Raw genomic sequence first — 14720 nt, forward strand, 5'->3', positions numbered from 1 at the left:
ACATTCATCCAAACATGTGTGCCCACACAACTGCATTTGGCATGCAAGCCTACACACACAAGCACCATCCATGTCTCACACATGACAGCCCTCGCATGTGTTAGCCTCACGGCCCTGTACACCCCCACACATACTCGGCCCCATACAAACAGATGTGCAACCTGCACACTACTGGCACATCACCACACGCACAGCTTACAATCATGATGCATGTACACTTACCGCTCGACTCCAGATGGGTCTGCCTCTCAAGGACCTGGACGTGGAGCGCTGGGGATATGCGTTCCAGGACCCTCATCTGATCTTCCGACAAGTGGCCCCGGCGCCCCTTAGCATCCGCTGCCTTCAAGAGGCGCCGGGCCTTGTTGAAGGTCCTGGAACTGAAGTCCTCCCAGTGCTTCTTGACATGTTGGAAGTCGCGGACTGACACCCCCTCCGCGTTGATGGCAGTCACGATGTCCGTCCAGATTCGAGTCTGTCCTTCCTTGTCGGCGCGGGAACTTCCGAAGAGGGCATCATACTGCCCCAGGACTTGCTCCATCAGGACACCAACTTCGGTGGCAGTGAAGCTGATGCCCCTCTGCCTCTCTGGCTGCGGGGTTTGTCAGTGGTGCCAGATGTTGCAGTGCCCGACATGAGAACCCCAGAGGCAGGAGTGGGTGGGCAACTGGGTCCTGGGGCTGGGCTGTGGAGCGATGGAATCCCAGTCGGGAGTCTTCGGTTCCAGCAGGGGTGGTCACAGCAACAGCACCCCTGGCTGATGTGCAGGCAGCAAATACCAGAGCATGTGGGCAGCAGGCAGTCAGGCAGCAGCACATGGCAGGTGGGAGCGTGCTCGGGGCTCTGGGGGGCAGTAATTCGGCCTTCTGGGAAGGAGTGTGGTCTTCCGTATGCTTACGCGTGGCCAGCTTGATACGGAGTGATTTGGCATGTGAAAATTCTGCAAGTCAGGGTGTAATTCGAGGAAAGGCCCTTAGCGCGTAAGCGCATCTGCACGCATATGCAATTTCATTGGACAGAAGGCCCTTCAAGCGCAAGTGCCTCTGTGACGTGACGCGCGCAGGCGTGCATGGGCGTTTCAGCACGCGTGATAAACTGCACGTCCGCGTGTAATCCGAGGAAAGGGCCCATGCGTGTAAGTGACGTGACGCGCGCGGGCGTTTCCCTCAGCACGGGTTAAAGGTGAGCGGGGCCGGCAGTTCGCTGTACGTGCCTTTCGTGGAGACCGACGTGTGTTGCTGCTTCCTGTTGTTTCGCGCGCCATCACAACTTCACAGCTATCAAGGACGTATCTCTTCTTTTGGTGGGGGTATTGGCTACGCGTGTTTTTCTGCATCGCACTAGTCAGACGGTGAGTCGCACACGCTATTTTTCCCACTGCGGGTGCCCCTGTGTATCGCACCCATTTTCAATGTCATAGTAGCCTGCGTGTCCCACGCGTACGCGTTATTCATGTTACTGGGTGCCACCGCGTACTGCGGGAGGTTGATTCCACGCACGTAGGCTTCAGGGTTGCGTGCACGGTTTTACTGCAGTTTTGGGGTGCCTGAGCGTTGCGTGACCCGTCACTACATCACTGGAGTCACATACAGCCTTGCAGGTGCAGGGGGGCTGTTAACATCTTGCTTCCCACCCCCTTCACCCCAAATGCCCAGGTCAATTGTGGTGTACACCTCCCATTAGCACTACTCCATCTGTGCCGGCACTACTACATCTGTGCCATGGTTGCAGCTGTGGACACCGCCACCCAGGCTCAGTGTCTGCCAGCGCAGGCTGCGTTGGCACTTGAGGAGCCCTTGGTAGATTTCCAACAGGCCAGGAGGGAAACCATAGGGGCAGGCAGGGCTGCTCAGACCAAGACACGTGTCCCTGGGGCAGTTATGTCATCTGCTGCCCCGAACAGCCGGGTGTTGGCAAGTGCAGGGGCAGATGCACCCAACAACACCCAGGTTGTGAGTCTGCCAACCAGGACCGTTGCGGTCAATGACCCCGCCACAGCTGATGTTGCTGTGCAGGGTCCATTAGAGGGCACCCAGATGCCACTAACACAAGTCAGGCCTTTGGTCGTCCCCCCACCTGCCACTCCCTTGGCTCAATCCACCGAACCCACTGGCCATACTGGTCAGGGCTGCATTAGCCAGCCAGTGTCTGCGCCACAGTCCAAGAGGAGGAAGGTTGCACCTGCAGCACAGGCTGGGACCCCACACACAGCCACGACCTCCTGCACGTCGAGGAAGAAGCCTTTCTGCAAGCAGGAACTGCACTTCCTTGTGGGCTACTTTCCGGGCCACAGCCGTGACATGCTAGTGGGTGCCAATAGTCAGACTACGGCTGCCCAACGTGACACCCACTGGAAGCATCTTGCGGAACATGTCAGTTCATTCAGCCATGAGGTGCGCACGGCGCAAGAGTGCAAAAAGTGTTGGAATGACATCAAACGCAGCACTAAGGCTAAGCGTGCCTCTAATTACAACTTGACTCTGGTGACTGGCGATGGGCCTGCACCAGAGGAGGAAGAGCTCACTCCGCATGAGGCACTCGTTGCGGAGTTCACACCACCTGAATTGGTCGAAGGAGTGGGAGAGATGCTGGACTTTGATGCCCAGGCCAGTGAGTGTTGATGCGTGTTTGTTGAGGACGTGTGTGTTTCACTTGTGGGATGTGTTGTGCATGATTGCCACTACATGTGACGTGTACATGGTTCTGATGTGTAAGTAATGCAATGCTTCCGTGATGCATGTCTGCTCTGCTGGATGGTGGACATGTGGAGCAGACGGGGACTGTCCGCATCACCACTATTGCACCCTACTGACATGCTGGTTACAAGTATGCCCCTCGGGTCCATGTTCCAGCTCACCTGCCCTTCTGCATGTGGCGTGGGGTGACCTTCCTCTCAGCCCAGGCACAATGTCATTGCAAGACTGATATGCATGTCTCCTCTGCCTGCATGTGGGGACTCAATGTAGGCATGCTCCCTTGCCCCTCCTCCGCCACTCTGCACCCCAGTTCCACCTTTGCACTGGTCTGCTTCAATCTTGCCAATGTGTACTTTCCTGTTCATGCGTCCTGTGTAGATGCAAATTTCCAGCGTACAATCTGACAGACATATGGCGTGTGGAACAGCCTTAGTACTTGATGCAGGGTATCTCAACTGTACTGTGCATAGGTCAGATGTCCCGCATGGACATGAGTGTCCATTCATGCTCCATGTGCATTGCACGCATGCCCCTATGTGTCCTTGACTGGATGATCACTGTAATACAAGTCCTGAGTGACATACATTGCATGGCATCTCATCAGCCTTCCCATGTCAACTGTGGGTCAGTACTGCGTTGCACACATTTTTAGAGTCTGACAATCTGTGTGGCTCACAGGCCTCAGCCTGTTCAATGGCCAATGACTCTATCCAACTGTTGCTGTGTCTTCTTCACACGTGGGCGGCCTCCAGAGTTTTCATCATGTGTCCTGCTTACTGTCCCATCATCATTTGCAGTGTTGAATCACATTAAGGTGTTGATGCCAGACAACACTGCCTGTCAATACACAGGTGTATGGTCAGCCTTTTGACACCATGCTAGGCATCCCTGCTTTTGTACTTGGGTGGAGGGGTGCTTGGCTTCTATATATGGTACACATTGAATGCACAATGCACGTGATGCCTGAATTTGACCTTGCACTGCCTTCACATTTCCTGATACACACCATGGAGTCCTTGTACATGTAGGTAGTGAGTGGCGTACACATGTTCTGCACTGCATAGACCCACTTCCATGGAAACTGCCACCTTTCAACAGGTCTGATCACAGAAGCAATTCAAAGTTGACCCAGCATGCATGCCAAGTTATATGTTGTGTGTCACATGTCTGCCTGATGCTTTTGTTGTCGGTGTATGTGTGTGCTGTGTGCTTCTGACATGTGTAGTGACCTTTTTTTCTCTATTTTTCAGGTGATGATGCAGTGGAGGCGGAGGATGGTGTTGTCATGCAAGACACAGGGTTGATACCCCTACATCAACCTGGCACAAGAGGGGGTCGTGGGGTGGTAGTCCACGAAAACCCCCAAGTGCTACAGTCCATCTTGTCATTGGCTGCCTATGAGTCCAGCCTTGATGACGACTCTGACGTCCATGTTCAGTTGGATGAGCATCAAGTCCATGTGTGATTCTGATGTGGACACTCCTCTCTCCACGACACCTGCTCACTGGCCCTTCTGCATGTGGCGTGGGGTGACCTTCCTCTCAGCCCAGGCACAATGTCATTGCAAGACTGACGTGCATGTCTCCTCTGCCTGCATGTGGGGACTCCATGTAGGCATGCTCCCTTGCCCCTCCTCCGCCACTCTGCACCCCAGTTCCACCTTTGCACTGGTCTGCTTCAATCTTGCCAATGTGTACTTTCCTGTTCATGCGTCCTGTGTAGATGCAAATTTCCAGCGTACAATCTGACAGACATATGGCGTGTGGTACAGCCTTAGTACTTGATGCAGGGTATCTCAACTGTACTGTGCATAGGTCAGATGTCCCGCAGGGACATGAGTGCCCATTCATGATCCATGTGCATTGCACGCATGCCCCTATGTGTCCTTGACTGGATGATCACTGTAATACAAGTCCTGAGTGACATACATTGCATGGCATCTCATCAGCCTTCCCATGTCAACTGTGGGTCAGTACTGCGTTGCACACATTTTTAGGGTCTGACAATCTGTGTGGCTCACAGGCCTCAGCCTGTTCAATGGCCAATGACTCTGTCCAACTGTTGCTGTGTCTTCTTCACACGTGGGCGGCCTCCAGAGTTTTCATCATGTGTCCTGCTTACTGTCCCATCATCATTTGCAGTGTTGAATCACATTAAGCTGTTGATGCCAGACAACACTGCCTGTCAATACACAGGTGAATGGTCAGCCTTTTGATACCATGCTAGGCATCCCTGCTTTTGTACTTGGGTGGAGGGGTGCTTGGCTTCTATATATGGTACACATTGAATGCACAATGCACGTGATGCCTGAATTTGACCTTGCACTGCCTTCACATTTCCTGCCGCATACACACCATGGAGTCCTTGTACATGTAGGTAGTGAGTGGCGTACACATTTTCTGCACTGCATAGACCCAATTCCATGGACACTGCCACCTTTCAACAGGTCTGATCACAGAAGCAATTCAAAGTTGACCCAGCATGCATGCCAAGTTATATGGTGTGTGTCACATGTCTGCCTGATGTGTTTGTTGTCAGTGTATGTGTGTGTTGTGTGCTTCTGACATGTGTAGTGACCTTTTTTTCTCTATTTTTCAGGTGATGATGCAGTGGAGGCGGAGGATGGTGTTGTCATGCCAGACACAGGGTTGTTACCACTACATCAACCTGGCACAAGAGGGGGTCGTGGGGTGGTAGTCCATGAAAACCCCCAAGTGCTACAGTCCATCTTGTCATTGGCTGCCTATGAGTCCAGCCTTGATGACGACTCTGACGTCCATGTTCAGTTGGATGAGCATCAAGTCCATGTGTCAGGGGTGAGTGATTCTGATGTGGACACTCCTCTCTACACGACACCTGCACTGAGGGATCAGACAGTCTTGGTTCCTCCGCCCGTGGTGGATCGGGACGCAGGATCACCCTCCACACCAGTCACTGATGTGCCTTGGACATCACGTCGACGGGGGCATGTAGTCGTGCAGCCGCGGGCGGTGCCAACACAGCGAGGACCCCCGGTCTTTGGGTCCCTCAGGGGTCAAGCCCAGCAACGCGGTCGCCGGGTGCAACCGCAGTATACTGAGTAGGAGCAAGACATGACTGCCAATTCAGAACGGCAGGGGGCAGCAATGGAGAACATCGCTGCGAGCATGGAGCGTGTGGCCCGATCTGTGCTCCCCCCTGCTAGGCAGGTGCTTCTCCCGCAGCAGGCGGCACGGTCCATGGCCCGCTCGCTCAGGCTGGGCATGGCAGCCTCAGACAGGGCACGCCAGGCTGAAATGTCTCTGCGTCAAGCAATTGCTGCTCACGCAGAGGCGCACATGAATGCCCTGAGGGAGGAGTATGCTTCCCTCAAATCCACTCTGGGTGTCCTTATGATGTCCCAGAGGCAGCGGGCAGAGGAGAGGTTTGCACAGCTTGAGCGTACCATCTGGGCTGAGCTACAGGCTTGCCGGGAGGTGCAGCGGTTGTCCAGCCAGGCCTTGCAGGAGGAACTCCGTGTTACACGTGCTACCTTGCAAGAGGAAGCACGTGTATCACGTGAGGTCCTGCATGCAGACCTACGTCACATCGCCACACAGAACCAGGCTCACCCGTCCGGCACACTTGCTGCCGACGGGGGGCAAGCTGCGGCTAGGCGTGGCCAGGCTACTGTGCCACGTCCTCCTTTCCAGGATGAGCCAGACTCGGACGACCATCTATCTCCCACATAGGTCGGGCTGTGCAGGTGTTGAGCCCATAGGGGTTTTTTTTTGGCTCAGTATCATCGCATGTGGGTGTTGAGAAGCACCCTGCCCCTCCCCCCCTGGGTGCCTCCCCTCCCCCTGGGTCGTATGTGGCCATTTTTGATTTTTCGTTTAGTTTAGTTAGTTAAGTTTCTGTTTGATAGTTAGTTTAATTAGGTAATGTAGGTTTTTCATAGTTAGTGTAATTAGTTAATATAGTTTAAAATTGCTTGTCTATTGTGCTTTCATGTGACGCTGCAATGCTTTGTGGCTTTTGAAGACATCCACTGTCTGTTCCAGCTGGGCCCTTCGGGCTTGTCTTGTGTATGTGTTTGCTGCTTGGGGTCCTTGACTCACATATGCCACTCCTGCCTCCCTTATCCATGGGCTCGCAAGGATGATTCGGTGTTACAGCCTATTACACAAGGGCTTTGGACTGTCATATCTGTGGCATGTCTGGCGCTGTGTGACTTGTGTTGGCACCCCTAGTGGGGATGATTGCGGTGTTATTGTCCACTGTTCAGCTTTTGCTAGATGGGGTGTTTCATGATTAATGTGTACATTCATTGCTATGCATTGTGTAGTATGTTTCTTATCTTTACTGTACACGTGCTTGTTGCAATTCATGCCGTAGATAGTGTGTTCCACACTTTGGATGTGAAAGACGGACTGATGGTGTGATTTCTGATGTAAGTCTCTGACATGGTCCAGTAATGAGATGCGTGAAGAGACACACACAGATGACTTTAAAGCATTAATCATGTGTTTCATGCCCTTTCTGCAGGGGGATGAGCCTCCAGAGCACCTTTGCCAGCAGACATGGCCCATTGGACATCTGAATTCTGGACACGTTTGTTTGTGCCTCTGCTTGTGCATACATGCACATGTATGCACAAGCAGAGGCACAGGGATTGCAGACCTACATCCTAGAACTGCTGACGTGTTCCAAGGAACTCCGGGCAAGGTGAGCAGCACAGGGGGGCTCAGGTGTTGGTGAACTGATGGCTGTTGATTGTAATGTTGTCTGGGACACCTGCAGGGGCAGTGGCACATACCCTCTTGTACACCAAGGTCCATTGAGTCACTTGTATCAACCATGTAGCCTTCCGAGACGTGGAAAGGGGCAGCTCACAGGGACATACAGCAAGGGACATACTCGGGTGCAGTGCATTTCATTTCCATGTACATTTTGATACATGCATTGCCTACTTTGTTTCGGTCATGGTGTAACACAACTTGTTCTGAAGTCATGCCTTGCTATATGGGTCTGTCTGCTTACCCAGGGAACATTGCATGTTGTGTGAATTGTGACACATTGGTGTTCCATTTGCCACGCACCCACCGACGGCTGACTTACTGTGTATGACCCATCACAGGGGTTATGTTACATATGGGTACGAAGCATCTACACCAGATTGTCTGTTTGTTGAGTAGTTTGTTGCTATGGGGCATGTTTGGTGGTGTGTTTTTGTGTTATGGGCACGGACAGATTATTAACTGTGGCTCTCTTTGCAGCATTGCAGTGCTCCTGTAACCGGACCTGAGAGTGCGCAGGCAGGAGGCCAGCACTCAAAACCAGAGCTAAGTGTCTTGTTGTTTTTCTTTCAAACTGCTCTGCATAGGCTTGCTGGGGGGTGCACTAATGCATGGATGGATGAATGTGTAATTCAATTTGGTATGTTTGTTTTCCCCTAATCACCCGGAGTCCTATCCAATTTTAAAACCTGTACCCTCTACCCGGTGTTCCTGCTTCCCGTACCTATCCAAGCAACATTCCCTAACCCTCTTTCCCCGCTGGGGTTGCGGATGCCTGTGTAAGCCCCAAACTTGCAGGCGCCAAAACCCTAGATGGGGTGGTTGGTTCGTGCCACTCCTAAGCCTGGACTACAGAAGGCCATGACAATGATGTCCAAGTTTGTTCGGATTGTGTATGTGTTCATGCAGGTAGTACATTTTCGTGCATTCCCTACTTTCATGTGTCATTCCTCCTCCCCTCTCCTGCCACTCATTCCAGTTATCCAGTGTGCCAACACCTGTCCCGACTGCATATCCCTGACCCTCCTTCCCCACCAGGGTCTCAGAGGCCTGTGTGAGTTTGACCTTGCAGGCACCCGGGACACGGTGGGTGTGGTTATTTCGTGCCACTCCTGCACCTGTACACAGGACCTGTGAAAGTACACATCCGTTCATGGTGCATCATTCTATGTTATGTACCACACATGGTTCACATCCTGTTGTGACATTGTTTTACTGTGCTACCTTGGTTGTTACATCATTGTGGTAGTACTTGGCCTTTGTGAGGTACTGCTACGTCAAGTCATCTATTGGAGGGTGTTCTGGTTCGTTTTTCTGGCTCGGATTTTGTGATTTTGCAAATGAGGGTGGACTCTGAGGGTGCAGGCACCTTTTTACACACAAGGTGGGAAATGGTGACGAAGGGGGAAGGGTGACCCTGTGGCGAGGTGAAATTGAGGGTTGAAGGCTCCATGACCCAGGTGCAGTTGTTCAGTGGGTCATGGGCATTTGTGAGGGAGGGGGGGGGTTGTTGTTGATAGTTGCCTTGCCCTGCAGTGTGATGTGAACCCTGCCATTGTAAATGTGGTATCCTATGTACATGTTGTGTTCTGCTGATCAATGCCTGTTCATGTGTTGTGTTTACCTTTCAGGTGTGAGGGGATAGTTGTGGTTTGACATGCTGGGGTGTACACATGGTGAATGTTCACATGTGATGTGTAGAGGACACTGATGGTCACTTGATTGCACATGCATATGTTGAGTGCATGTCCTTACTGACCCACACACTTGCACTATGATGCACTACATGTACAACCACCCTTGCATATCCACGTGTACACTCTGTTTGCCTTCTGGTGCCCACTGTGTCCCTGCAGCACATGTTCTGTGACCAATTATGGATCCTGTACATGCCTAATTTGCTTTTCGATGTGGTTTGTCGCTTAGATGTGATGCTCAGGGTGTGCATCATACACAATGGCTGTTCACTGTGCTGTGCGCTGAGCAGTGTGTTGCAGGAGTTGGACACAGCACACAGAAGCTGCAGTGTTGATTTTGCAATGCACAATGTGCATGTAGATAGGCATTCATTGTTATGTTACGTCTACAACTTTTGTAATGTATTTGGGAATTACTTATTTTGGGTGGGAGGTTGTTGGTCAGTCATTTCATCTGATTCCATGTCAGGCATCATTGTCTGATGCCACTGTACATTTTTGACATGGCAATGTTTACCTTATTGGTACTGTGTTGGTGTATGGGTATTGCTAGCCATGTCATGTTGTGGTTTGGGAGGGTTTGAGTGACATAACAGTGATGGTCATGGCCTGTTTTGCAGGTGTGTGTGATTCACACCTTGCATGTCAGGGTCATCCGCTACTCAAAGCAACTAGCTGGGGGTAGATCTCTCACCGCGGCAGGGGCCTCCCTCTGGAACAGCCTTCCTGCCTCACTGGAACTTGAGGAGAACCATCTCCAGTTCCGGAAGCACCTCAAGACCTTCCTCTTTGCTTCTGCTTTCTCTCTCCCTTGCAAAATTCTTCACTGGAACTGCACTGGATTTGCAACTGGGCCACTCTCACCAACCTCGGTCCCTGGCCCAGCCACTCTCCACTTGCACTGCCTCCCTGGAAACCCCTGCATTGCAGGACTGTCTCTCTATCCCTACAGCCCCCCCTTCCCAGCACTTGTCTGCACTTACCTTTGCAGTTGCCACTAGCTGGCCTATTTATTTGTTTTTTAGTCTACTTACCCTGTACTGAACTCCCCCCCTCCCCTTCCCCTTGCACTTTTCCCTTCCCCCTACCCCTGCACTTGCGCAATCTAAATGACACCTGGCCTAGTAGTATCGTTGTCTGTCTTCCCTTGTTCCCCCATCCCTGCCTCGTCGCACCTTGAAATACTTGTGTATAGGCAGGTTACAAATGCCATATCATGTCATGTCATATGTGTGCCTTTTGGTCACACAGGATAGCTTGTGTTTAAGTAGCTAGGGATGCAGACAATGTGGCACTTCCATGGCAACTATCTCAGGGTGGTAGGGTTGTGACAGTTGACTGTCTCTTTGTCATCATCGATTGTCACCTGGTATGTGCCAGGCCTGTGTGCACTCCGCAGGGATGGGAGTTTAGGTGAAAAATGTGGCCACAAGCTGGGTCCGGGCTTCCTCGCCACGTGCCCTGTCCCCTCCCATGGTCAGCGCCTGTGGTTGGGGATGTGGGGGCACCACCATGTTCACCGGTACGCCCTGCCATGTTGCAACATTGTGCAGGACACATGCTGCCACAATGATCCTGCACACTACTGGGGGTGCATAGAGTAGCTGCCCGCCAGAGCGGTCAAGGGAGCGGAAATGTGACTTGAGCACTCCGAATGTGCGCTCCACTATGGCCCTGGTTGCAATATGGGCGGCGTTGTATCTTACCTGGGTGGTGTGGTGGGGTTCCGGATTGGCGTCATCATGTGGTTGCTCATGGGTAGGCACTGTCCCCTGGGGAGGTGTAAATGGTTGTGATTATTGGGGTTTGTGTATTTGTGTGTGTGTGTGTGACATGCATGCATGTGCAGGGGCATTTGTACTCATCTAGGAGCCAGGTGTAGCCATGCTGCCCAGCTTCCAGGGCCCGGCTCAGGGCGGTCATTCTGTATATGAAACTGTCATGGGTGGAACCAGGGTAGTTTTGCTTAGACAGAGGTGATGATACCCTTTGCATTGCATACCACCTGTACATTGATGGAATGCCAGTGCTTGCGGTTTCGGTAGATGTGCTCATTGGCCCTAGGTGGACGTAGGGCCACATGGGTGCAATCTATGGCACCAAGCACTTTGGGGAAGTGTGCCACCCTGAAAAAATCCAGGACAAAGGCCTGCCTTTCTGCGGGTGTTCTGGGCATGTATATGTGCCTGCGGACTGAGGGGCGCGCTGTCATGATTGCCAGTACCTGGTGTAGGCAGCGTGACTGCGTGGCCTGTGTGACCCCCCCCACTATGGCAGTAGTCTGCTGGAATGACCCAGTGGCCAAGAAATGCAGGACATTGAGCCCCTTCTCCAAGGGGCTCAATGCTTGGGAGCAAAGGGTGGGGGATGTAAGGTCATCTTCCCACTCCCTGACCAGGTCTAGGATGATATGGGGTGGAAACCTATACCTGCCGTAGACCTGGTCGTCAGGCAACCCAAAAAGGCTTGTCCGTGGTGCGAAAATGCGTGCTCTGGCTATTCTCCTCCTCCTGCGGTGTCCCACGATCAGTGCTGCGACAAATGGGGCATTCATCGTAGCTGTATATACGTGTTTGTTGTTTGCGCGCACTTTTATACTGTGCGCGGGGACGCTTCCGCCTGCCTTCGTGTGGCGGACGCGTTGACGCCTGGGTGCGTCTTTTGCCGTGCGCGGGTTTCCCGTATTCGAATCCATGAATACGGGTTGTTCGCGTGCGTGTGGGCGTTCCGTGTAGTTCCCTGCAGTACTTCCCCAGTTACACCTTCTTTTTCACACGTTATTCCCCATTCCGCGTGTTATGCCCACTGTTCCGCCCATTTTGGTTATGTGCGCCACGCTATGTGCGCTTTTGCTGTGCGCGTAGCGCACGGCGTGTGTGCCCGCGTGCGCCATGGCAGGATTTGGCGCACGGACAGTGGGAAACACGCGCAGCGTCTTCCTTGAATCACACGCGTGCGCGTGCGCTAGATTTCTCACCTTTGCGCCACCTTGCGCCTGCTTGCGCTGGGATTTTCGGCACACGTTTGCTCCATGAATCGACCCCTTAATATTCTACTCATTTGCAAAGCATGTTGAACTAACATATTGTAAATAAAATATAAAGGCTGCACACAGTCAAATGAACAAGAATACTACTACAAAAACATAAAAATCAAAAACTAAATTAATATCAGTGGTATAAACACACAAAATGACTAACTTCTTTCTTTTACAATTGCAGTGAAGACCAGTCTCGTGAAAAGCAGCAGCATCTGAACTACAAACAACATCTCTGAAGAAACCTGCTCATTCCACAAAAAAAGAGTAAGTACAATACTACCTGAATATTCTTACTGTTACTCAAACACATTGTGCGGTTGATTCATGTAATTTGTGCACCAAAAGAACAGAGATTTCTGCACCATTCTGCCCACAAATCCCCATTTATTAAACAGAGATTATCAGGCAGAATGCCACACAAACCCCGTTTTCTGGAACACAAATAACATAACTCAGCCCCTAGAATGTTAGTATTACAAAACAAAGAACTGTTTCATAGCATTAGATTTACTATTAGTGCTTCTCCTCACCACTACCTCACTTTCTACTGTCGTCTGAACTGCAGTATAGTAACACAAAAATAGAAGAATAACCTTCCCAACTAATTGTAGCTGCCCAATGCACAATCACACACCACCACATACATCTTTACCATCATACTCAGACACTCATGCACACAGCACACATACATTGCAGAACAGCCAAACTCATACCTTCTTTTTTTTCAACAGACCCCAAAGAATGCCTACCAAAAAGCAAGTCCATAGAAAGCAACGCAGAAATAGAGCAAATGAAAGTAAAAGTGACAAAATAAGCATCCATCTCTAGCAGAGTTTGTACAAACAGTTCAAACAAAACAGCTAATACAGTCATTTAGCCAAAAAAAACAAGCTTCCAGTACAGAAACTTTGCCTCCTCTATCAAAATGTAAAACGAAACAGAAAATGATTAACAAGAATTCAGCTACCACTACTGCTGAAACTGCTCCTATACATCTTGATATAGTGGCAAGTAACTATACCAAAAAAGTATTTTAGCAAAAATGTTCTGCCACAGAGTTCTTCAGAATGTTATGAAAACAGGAGACAAATCATGCACAACGCTTAAAACATACCATAGAAAATTAATCTTAAAAGTTTTGATAGACAGTGCAATCCTTCTCAAAAAGAAAGTTATTTATTTTAGTGTTAAACAGAATGAAACCACTTACAAACTAACTAATAAATTACAAAAAAGACTTCTCAATAAACGGAATGTCAACAAAAATAACTTCTTAAATATCTGTGGAGGTGAATGGAGTCACACCACGAGCGCAGAACCATATTTTAATGAAGAAGCATACAAACAAAAGCAAACAAACACAATTGCCATACATAGCAGTGGACGAGGTTATGCAAAACGTAATAATACCATAATGCAACAAGAAATACTGCTTACAAAAATATCCCCAGAAAACTCAGTATCACCTCTCCATTCGACTGAACCAGAACGTCCAGTATACAAATGGCGTGCACGTCAATGTGTAACATTGGCAAAAAATCTTTCAAATCTTTACGCCATTTCCTAAATCAGTATGTGAAAGGCAAAGACAAAATCAAAATTAAACTGTTGCAAAATATTGATACCTGTCTAGTGCGCAAATGCACAGGAATACAAGGACATTCATTAGCCTGCATTTCAGGACCTATTTGCAAAAGCACCTTCCATCATATCAAAATGATATCAACACATTATTCAACTATAAGAAATCTAGCCTATAAACTAAAAGTCCTTCTTTAGCACTAACCAATTTAAATAACAATGTTCTACATGGTACAGCCAAAGACCTACTCAAAGAAATAGAGCATATCCAGAAAAAATATTTTGGAAGTGAAATCCACTTACAAAATGCAGTAGCTTTACAACAGACTAGCAACAATTGTACAGATGGCAACCTTCTACTACACACATACAAAAAAGAAATACTAAAATGTAAAAGTACATCCGCTGAAGTACCAAGCCATGTGTGTGTGTGTGTTACCGCAGAACTTTTTATAAAAGTAACACAAAAACTATAGACTTAACATACAAAATAGAAAACAATGAAGATTCCAAATGGTTTGAATTAGCTCTCTACCTTTTAGCAGAAAACAAATATGAAATAACTGACCCCTTAATTCTTTGCAGTTACTGCACTACAACACTTGACAATAATCAAATTCCTTCATGTGCTATCACAAATAATCTGGAATTACCCCCACTACCAAAACCCCTGCAACAACTTAATGTATATAAGAGCATCATAATTCAAACAGTGCACCCATTTCAAGCAATAATAAGCCTTCAACCAAAAACAGCAAAATTACCTCCCTCTGAATTGGTGAAAGGTATTTGTGGCAAAGTAGTTCATTTACCATAAGATCTAAAAGAAAATGTGCACACTCTAGGAGTGTAACGTCCAATAGAGCAATCTTTAATTGTATTAGTAAATGGTGTACCTACAAAAGACAATAAAATTTGACAACAACTCGTAGACTTACATAAAGTTAGA

This window comes from Ambystoma mexicanum, chromosome 6p, assembly GCF_040938575.1.
Source record: "Ambystoma mexicanum isolate Mex_15411 chromosome 6p, UKY_AmexF1_1, whole genome shotgun sequence".
Classification (NCBI taxonomy): Eukaryota; Metazoa; Chordata; class Amphibia; order Caudata; family Ambystomatidae; genus Ambystoma; species Ambystoma mexicanum.